The 8,621-nt window shown below is 44.8% G+C and overlaps 1 pseudogene; it reads left to right on the top strand.

The window, feature by feature from the left end:
• Positions 1-5,196: 5,196 nt before the first annotated feature.
• On the top strand, positions 5,197-5,378 carry LOC129494445 (U4 spliceosomal RNA; annotated as a pseudogene).
• Positions 5,379-8,621: the final 3,243 nt, after the last annotated feature.

Raw genomic sequence — 8,621 nt, 5'->3', positions numbered from 1 at the left:
GAAGGTGAAAGTTAGCTGTATTCAAGCCGGAGGGATCGCGAGGCCAAAGCAGAGAGCGGAGGAGAAGGCTGCTGGGGCTGAGAAGGCCTCTGCAAGGACCAGGGGGCTTGCCCTGGGGAAGCCCCAGGGCCTCCTGCCCCCAGGCGCTAGGCCAGGATTTTTGTGGGATTTTGACATCTGAGAGCTTCACCTGAGACTTGTGGGAAGCTGGCCCTGCATCTGAGTCACACCTTGGGATATGCATGTGTGGTGTTTGGAATTCCTTCTTTTTATTATGTTTGCCTCCTTTTTTTTTTTTTTAAATCCTGGGGAGCTTTTTATTTTTTTTTAATTTTTTATTTATTTATGACAGTCACAGAGAGAGAGAGAGAGAGAGAGAGAGAGAGAGAGAGAGAGAGAGAGGCAGAGACACAGGCAGAGGGAGAAGCAGGCTCCATGCACCGGGAGCCTGATGTGGGACTCGATCCCGGGTCTCCAGGATCGCGCCCTGGGCCAAAGACAGGCGCCAAACCGCTGCGCCACCCAGGGATCCCTATCCTGGGGAGCTTTTCGTAAATCTTTCACTTCTTGTTTTAATTAATTCTTAAATTATTATTATTTTTTTTTAGATTTCATTTATTTATTTGAGAGAGAAAGAACAGGAGCAAGGAGGAGGGACAGAGGGAGAGGGAGAGGGAGAAGCAGACCCCCCCCTGCTGAGCAGGGAGCCTGTGGGGCTCCATCCCAGACCCTGGGATCATGACCTGAGCCAAAGGCAGACACTTCACTGACTGAGCCCCCGGGTGCCCAGTCTTTCATGTTTTTTTTTAAAGATTTTATTTATTTATTCATGAGAGACACAGAGAGAGAGGCAGAGACACAGGCAGAGGGAGAAGCAGGCTCCATGCAAAGAGCCTGATGCAGGACTTGATCCCAAGACTCTGGGATCAGGACCTGAGCCAAAGGCAGATGCTCAACCAGTGAGCCACCCAGGGGTCCCAGTCTTTCATGTTTAAATGAGGGATTGGAGGCAAAACTAGTCAGGGGGACTTGGGTGGGGGGGATTCCCCGGTTTCTGAAGGATGGAGAAGGGGAATATTGGTTCCTTATCTTCTCTCCTTCTCTGAGATTTGGGATGTTTCTCAAATTTCTCCTTGAAATTGTGAGATTTCCTGCAGTGTCTTTAGCCCACCACCTGCAGAAGAGGGAGGTCCCAGATGTCTCCAGGAAAACCGGCCGGGGAGTGAGGGTTCTTTTTCAGTGGGCAGCGTTGAGTGGGCCATGCCAACCATTCCCAAACATTCAGGGAACCAGCGACAGGAGCAGTGGGGTGAGCTCCTAGCCCCACCATGGGGGGCCTGGCCCTCCACCATGGAGGGCTTGTCCCAAGATGCGTGGTTCCTCAGCCAAGCACTGAGATGTCTCTCCCCCCAACATGTTTTTCTCTCGGTTTACCCTAGACTGGGCAAGGGTTGTCCCGGTCAGCCTGCTCTTGGCAATGGGACGAGCCTTGCCTGCAGCACCCTCCCCTCACCCAAGTGTGCTGAGTAGGTGCCCTCGGTGAGATCTCGCTCGGACACGTGTGTTTCCTTCCTGGCCACCAGTTTTAACTCCTCTCGGAGAACTGTGACTGAGCAGACCTGACCCTTTGGAGAGTCCTTCTGAGTCTTCAGGGAGGTGCCAGGTGGTAGGCCGCTCACCCCGGCTCCACGGGCCCTCTGAACTGACTGCTGTTTGACAGAGGCTAGGACCACCTGCAAGCGTGGCACGTCTTCTGGAGGAAACAACCCCCCCCCCAGCCCTCCTGGAACTGGGGAGCAGAGAAGCTCTCATCCGCTCCGTCACCCAATCCCTATGGTTCCATCCTGCCCGCTCTCTGTTTTTCCTGGGGTGCGACATCCTTACCTAGCCCTGGCAGATCTAACGACCCCGAGGTTCTACATGAGAGTGAGATAAATTCTGTGGCCTTGGGCAGCTTCGTGGGCCAATCTGGCCAGTCAGTGATGCATCTTCCCCTGGACCTACGGCTGCTCTGTGGGCACAGAAAGAAATGGTCTTTGGCAGATGCAGTTCTTCTGCTTCATGTTCCAGCTACTTGTAGCCTCTGCAGTGCCTCCTTCCCTGGTTCCGGGATCCTGGCTACAATGTTACCTGACCCCCAGACAGAGGAATGATGAGGCCTCTGCTATGAACAGACAATCCAGGATGCTGTGCCCTCTCCAGGGCGGTTTACACACAGAAATCCCCCGTTCTTTTTCTCTAGCAGCAGCCGGGATGCTCTTCTGGTCCCGTCCTGAGACCTTCCATTGATTTGTCACCTCTTTTACCAGCTGTGGGAAACGGAGCTATGGAGACTATATAGACCTTTACCCTCTTTTTCACATTTTGTTTGGGGTTAAGGAGAAAAGCGAGTGGAAGACGGCCTTCAGTGAGTTCCAGTTAAATGCATAGTAAACTCCTAAACATCACACTTGTGCACGTGCACTTGGTTGAGGGACTTGGGAGTCCCTGAGCACTGTTTACTGCTCCATCTCCAAATTGTTAGAACAGTGCCCAGCACACATTCTAGTGGGTGGAAGACGGCCAGTACACATGGATATTACAGGACAAGTGCTGCGCAGAACCAATAAGGAAGGAGCATAAAGATTAATGAATTTGAGTGGGATGGTGTGAGGGCCTCAGTGAGAAGGGAGCATTTAAATGCATGGAGGAGAGTCAGTGAGTCAGGCAGGGGGCTGGAACACAAACTAAAGACAGGAGGAAGGCCAGTGTGGCTGGAATGGATTGGGCAGTGGGAGAGAGGTCAGAGGGGCAGGGGGACCACAGGGCCTTGGTAAGGTATTGTAATGCTTTTAGCTTTTACTGAAAAATAAATGGACAAAAAAACTGGAAGACTTGAACAGAGAAGTGACATGCATGATTGACTTAGGTCTTAACTGGATCCCTTTTGGGGTGGAGGCTGTGTCCAGAATGGAATGAAGGTAGGGAAGAGGCTATTGCAATAACTCAGGTTAGATGTGGGCCTGACTTGGTGCTGCAGAGGTAACGACATGTGGCCAGAATCTGGATGCAGTTATGCAAGAGCTGATAGAAATTACTGATGAGTTGAATCCGGAGCTTGAGAGAAAGAGTCAAGGATGACCTCAAGGCTCTGAGCAGCAAGTGGGGGATGGTAGTCTTCATTGAGATGAAAACCAGAAGGGGAGGAGAGGTTTGAAAGGGGGAAGTCTAAGAATCCAGTTTTGAGCTTGCTATGCATGAGATCCTTTCAGATTTTCAAATGGAGATATTAGGTAAGGAGTTGGATCTAGGAGTTTGGGCCTCAGGACAGTGGAGGGCAAAGATAAAACTTGAGATCATCAGTATACAGGTACTACTCAAATTCTTGAGGTTGAAGGAGATCCTAAAGGGGTTAGTAAAGAATATATTTGATAAGGACACAAGATTAAAGTCCTAAACCCTGGGGCCTCCAACGTGAAACAGGCTCAGGAGATAAGGAGGGAAAAGCAAAGGAGAGGAGTGGCCTGATCTTGGAAGCAAGTAGAGAACAGGTTTCAAAGGGGAGGGGTTAATCAGCTGCATCAGAACCTGCAGACACATGAATGGGATTCTTTTTGACACAGTACAGTATCTCCTTTGATGTATGGACTATAATTTCTTTTCCTGGTTCCTTATGGGAGGATGTTTAGAATATTCCCAAGCAGAGGTGGAATAGAGGAATAACCTGGAGTACTGATTTCACACATTTGCAAGTGAAATTCCTGAGTGTTTTGTTTCTGATTCAAAAAGAAAACTTATTTTAATTCTCCTTTGAAGATCTGCACTTTAAAAATTAAGGTATAATTTACGTGCAGTAACATGCATGCATTAAATGGCTTTATATGGTTCAGATTTGCATTTCTCTGTTGTCTAATTAGGTTTTTCATGTACCTATTGGCCATTTGTGGAGTCTCTGTTTTAAATCTTTTGCCTATTAAAAAAAATTATTACCAACTTGATGGAGGTATAGTTCACATATAATAACCTGTAACTGTTTAAAGTGTAAAATTCAATGAGTGCTGACAGCACAAGCCCCTGTGAAGTCCCCACAAGACAGGAGACATTGTGGAGCGCCTGGCTGGCTCAGTAGAGCATGTATGTGACTTGAGCCTGAGGTTGTCAGTTGGAGCGCCCACCACAGGTGTAGAGACTACTGAAAAATGAAGTCTTTAAAAACAAAATACAGAGGACATTTTCATCTCCCCAAAAAGGTTTCTCATACTCCTTTTCAGACCAGACCCCTCTATTCGCCCCTTGCTTTAGGCAACTACTGATTTACCTCATGTCACTATAGACTAGTTGGCATTTTATAGGATTTCAGAAGGAACCTAGACTTCAAAAGGAATCATACAGTATGAAGTATTTTGTGTCTGGTACTTGCACTCAGTTTATTGATTCTGAGATTCATCCGTGTTGTCACGTTTACGAGTACTTTGTTTCTTCTTAGTACTGAGTGAGGACTCCATGGTATGGATGTGCCATGTTTTGTTTATGTTTTGTTCATCCATTCACCAGTTGTTGGACGTTGAGTTGTTGCCAATTCTTGACTATCATCAGTATCAATAAAATTGCTATGAATATTCATGCACAAGTCTTAGTGTAGATGTGTTTTATTTCACTTGGGGCAATACCTAGGAGCAGAATTGCTGAGTTGCAGGGCAAATGCGAGTTTCACTGCTCCTTAATTCTCTGCTGTATCATGTCGGCCTTAAAGCTGCCTGTATTTTGGTAGAGCTACCAAACCATTTCTGCCTGCCAAGGAATAGCGGAAGGATTTTAAGGTAAAGCAGATAGTATATTTGTTTAAATTTTTAAAAGATCTTATTTATTTATTTAGCAGAGAGAGAAAGAGAAGGAGAGAGAGAACACAAGCAGAGGGAGTGGGAGAAGCAGGATCCCCACTGAGCGGGGAGCAGGGCTTGATCCCAGGCCAGGATCATGACCTGTCCCCAAGATAGATGCTTACCTGACTGAGCCACCCAGGTGCCCCAAAGCAGATGTTACAAAGACAGTTTCTTGGCCATAACTTGACACATTCAGACGCTATAGTCATGCTTACTTCTCATTTCTACATGGAAGTGTGTACCTATAGCTAGAAAAGGGAAGAAGTTGGTGACACATTTCTCTAAATCCTGTTGTATTTTAGGAAACTAAAAGCTTAGCATAACAATAATCTTTAGCTTTGCAAGGTGGCAGTATCGTAGCCAATGAGGTTTATCCAAGGCGTGATTATTGCTAATTGAAAACAATAATCTTTATTGATGTTTCAGACTTCCTATAATTTCATTTGGGTGGTATCTAGAGGTAAGACTGGACGTGATATCAGTTATTGGCATGAGTAAGACAGTTCAGGTGTACTCTATATCCTGCTGTCTTCTTACCATGACTCAACCAGTCCAAGGAAAACAACAGAAAATGAGTTCCTAGTGGTTGTCTCATTGTAATCAAATGACTTTGACTTATAGATAACACAACACACCTGGAATTTACTAGAAGAGTGCTTACAGTCTACTTCAGCCTTAAAAATGTGATGTTAAGCGGGTCCCTGGGTGGCTCAGTGGTTTGGTGCCTGCCTTTGGCCCAGGGCACAATCCTGGAGTCCCAGGATCGAGTCTCACGTCGGGCTCCCTGCATGGAGCCTGCTTCTCCCTCTGCTTGTGTCTCTGCCTCTCTCCCTCTATGTCTATCATGAATAAATAAATAAAAAAAATGTGATGTTAATTAGTGGATGAAAATTAGTGCTCAATCTTCAGGGCGGTGCACTTTTTTTTCTGACCTCTTGAAGATTAACGGGGATACCAAATATTAATGAAATTGCACACTCTGTTTCTCACAAACATGGATAAAATAGCTTAAAAATGTTTAACTGTAGCTAAAATGAAAATCACAGAGATGATAGAATTTCCAACTAAGCTAGCAAAGATTGGAAAAACTACACACAAAATACAACATTAATTACCAACTTAATTAGGATCTGTAATATGTTTGATTAATAGATATATAAAGTGATACGTTTGTAATAGCCTAAAGTAAATATACATGGTATTAAAAGTGAGGATATTTACCACCTATCTCAGGTGAAAATGTAAAAGGAAGTGGAGCACAATCCATACATAAAAATCTGTAATGGGAAGGACAGCAAAGAAAGATAACCAGAGAAGAATTCAGACAGAATTACACACGACAATGAAGAACAAAACAAAACCCATCTAAATAAGGGGACTTGAAACATGAAAGTATAGCTCAAATGGGAATAAAACAAATAGAAATGAAAAATATTTTTCTTTCTCAGGAATCAAAGAAGAGAAAACTTAATCACTTTTCAGTGATTTTATATAAGTAGGGTCAGTGCATTCAGGGTGAAGCTGGACATTTATTTATTCCTTTTGGTAGCATCCTAAAATTTTGAGAACAACATGGGGAAAAAAACACAATCGCACTCCAGGATCTTTAAAAATATGTATATAGCCTTGGAGCCACTGAATTTACTTTTAAAGCAACAAGTCGATAATGTAGTGCTCATCCAAATGCCACCTTTCAAGGCATGGGACAGATAGACAAACAGCACAGCCGGCCATCTGCCATCTAACCTGTCAGGGAGAAACAACCACCTGCTCCTGTCCCAATCTAGCCTTTACGACAGAAATCATGCGGTTCTCAGTCCAACAAGACCTGGGGAGAGGCTCCCTTGCCCTCCTGGACTTCCCAGGATGGGTGAGTCCTCAGTCTCATTTCCCTCCTGCTGAGAATTTGTTCACAGCTCCTTTCAGACTGTTTAAGAGACCAGAGGAGCTTGAAGAGTCCTCAAGTTCTGCAGAAACCATAAAGGTGACCCAATGCAAGAAAATGTAGTATTTCTGCAGTCCAGGGACACTGGCTCCAGACATCAGCTCCCCAAGGCTGCTGCTGCACTGGCGGCCCTCCCGGCTGGAGGTCTGAGCCCTCCTGACTGCAGGGTGGAGGGGAGAGGGGGCTAAAGGGAGAATGGGAGGTGCTTGCAAAGTCCTGAAACCTCCCAGCCCCTCCCACCCCCACCCCCAGAGCCAAGGCTGTCTTCACAGGGGATGTGCACGCTGCTCTGAGGGGAACAGACATCTCTGGTTAAATGCAAGAAATTTATGTTTAGCTAAAGGACTTGTAATGGAATTACTGCTTTTGTTTTTGGTGTACTCATAAAGCGGGTGAACAACCTGCAGGATCTGGCCCCCGCAGAGCACAGTTACTAAATCAAGAAGGAGCTGCCTAATAACCAAGAAGGAAATGGTGAAGGAGCTCTTTAATGGTCCTCAGAGACTGTAAATGGATTCGGAGACCCCATGTGAATATTCAGGGGAGCATTTTCTAGAACATCAAGGAAATACAATCTTTCTGCTTTCTATATAAAGGAAAAGTAATATTTTGTAATGTAATGTTGCCAATAAAATGGTCATTCTGAAGACTGCAGAAACCTGAAGCAATGCAGAATTTCCATGGCAAATTGAAATTGGAAGATTTTATTTATTTATTTATTATTTATTTATTTATTTATTTATGTATTTATTTATGAGAGAAATTAGGGAGGGAGCGAGGGAGGGAGGGGCAGAGGGCGAGGGAGAGAGAACGAATCTCCAGCAGACTGCCCACTGAGCATGGGCTCAATCTCAGATCCTGAGATCATGACTTGAGCCCAAATCAGGAGTCCCATGGTCAGACGTAGGTGCCCCACACATATGCACAGGTTTGGGTGTAATGATGACAATGTTAAGTGTAAAAATCATCTTCCTGAGTGATAACATGCAAACATATAAGTAGTGATTTTGCCAGGGTAGAGAACAAAGGCAGCAGGTCATTCGTTTTTTTTTTTTTTTAAGTTAAGGCTCTGTTAGCGTTTTGATACAGATTTATATCTCATTTTTTGCACATCTGATAATTGAAATGTCAACTTTATAAGATGCACATTGTGGCGACAAAATCAATTTCCTCTTTTTTTTTTTGGAAGATTTTATTTATTTATTTATTCATGAGAGACACAGGCAGAGGGAGAAGGAGGCTCAATGCAGGGACCCCGTTGTGGGACTTGATCCCAGGACTCCAGGATCACACCCTGGGCCAAAGGCAGATGATCAGCCACTGAGCCACCCAGGGGATCCCCAAATTTCCTCTTCTTAAAAGTAATTTAAACATGTATTTCAAGCTTGTAGGGGATTTTGAGTTAATGATTAGCATAGAGATCAATTTATTATATTTGTTTATTTTTCTTTGTTGCCACTTTGCTTTAAATTAAATGATCAGTTTTTAAAACACCAAGAACCGACTTAATGACTAATGAAGAGGTAAGGGGCAGAAAGAAAGATACCTGCAGGGGCACCTGGGGGCTCAGCGGCTGAGTGTGTCTGCCTTTGGCTCAGGTGGTGATCCCAGGGTTCTGGAATCGAGTCCCACAGCATCGGGATCCCCACAGGAAGCCTGCTTCTCCCTCTGCCTGTGTCTCTGCCTGTCTCTGGGTCTCTGTCTCTCTCTCATGACTAAATAAAATCTAAATAAATAAATAAATAAATAAATAAATAAATAAAAAGGAAGATACATGCAGATTGACAGAGACAATTATTAGGAGTAAATAATTA

This window comes from Nyctereutes procyonoides, unplaced genomic scaffold, assembly GCF_905146905.1.
Source record: "Nyctereutes procyonoides isolate TBG_1078 unplaced genomic scaffold, NYPRO_anot_genome, whole genome shotgun sequence".
In the NCBI taxonomy this organism is placed as follows: domain Eukaryota; kingdom Metazoa; phylum Chordata; class Mammalia; order Carnivora; family Canidae; genus Nyctereutes; species Nyctereutes procyonoides.
This window is presented reverse-complemented; position numbering and strand designations above follow the sequence as displayed.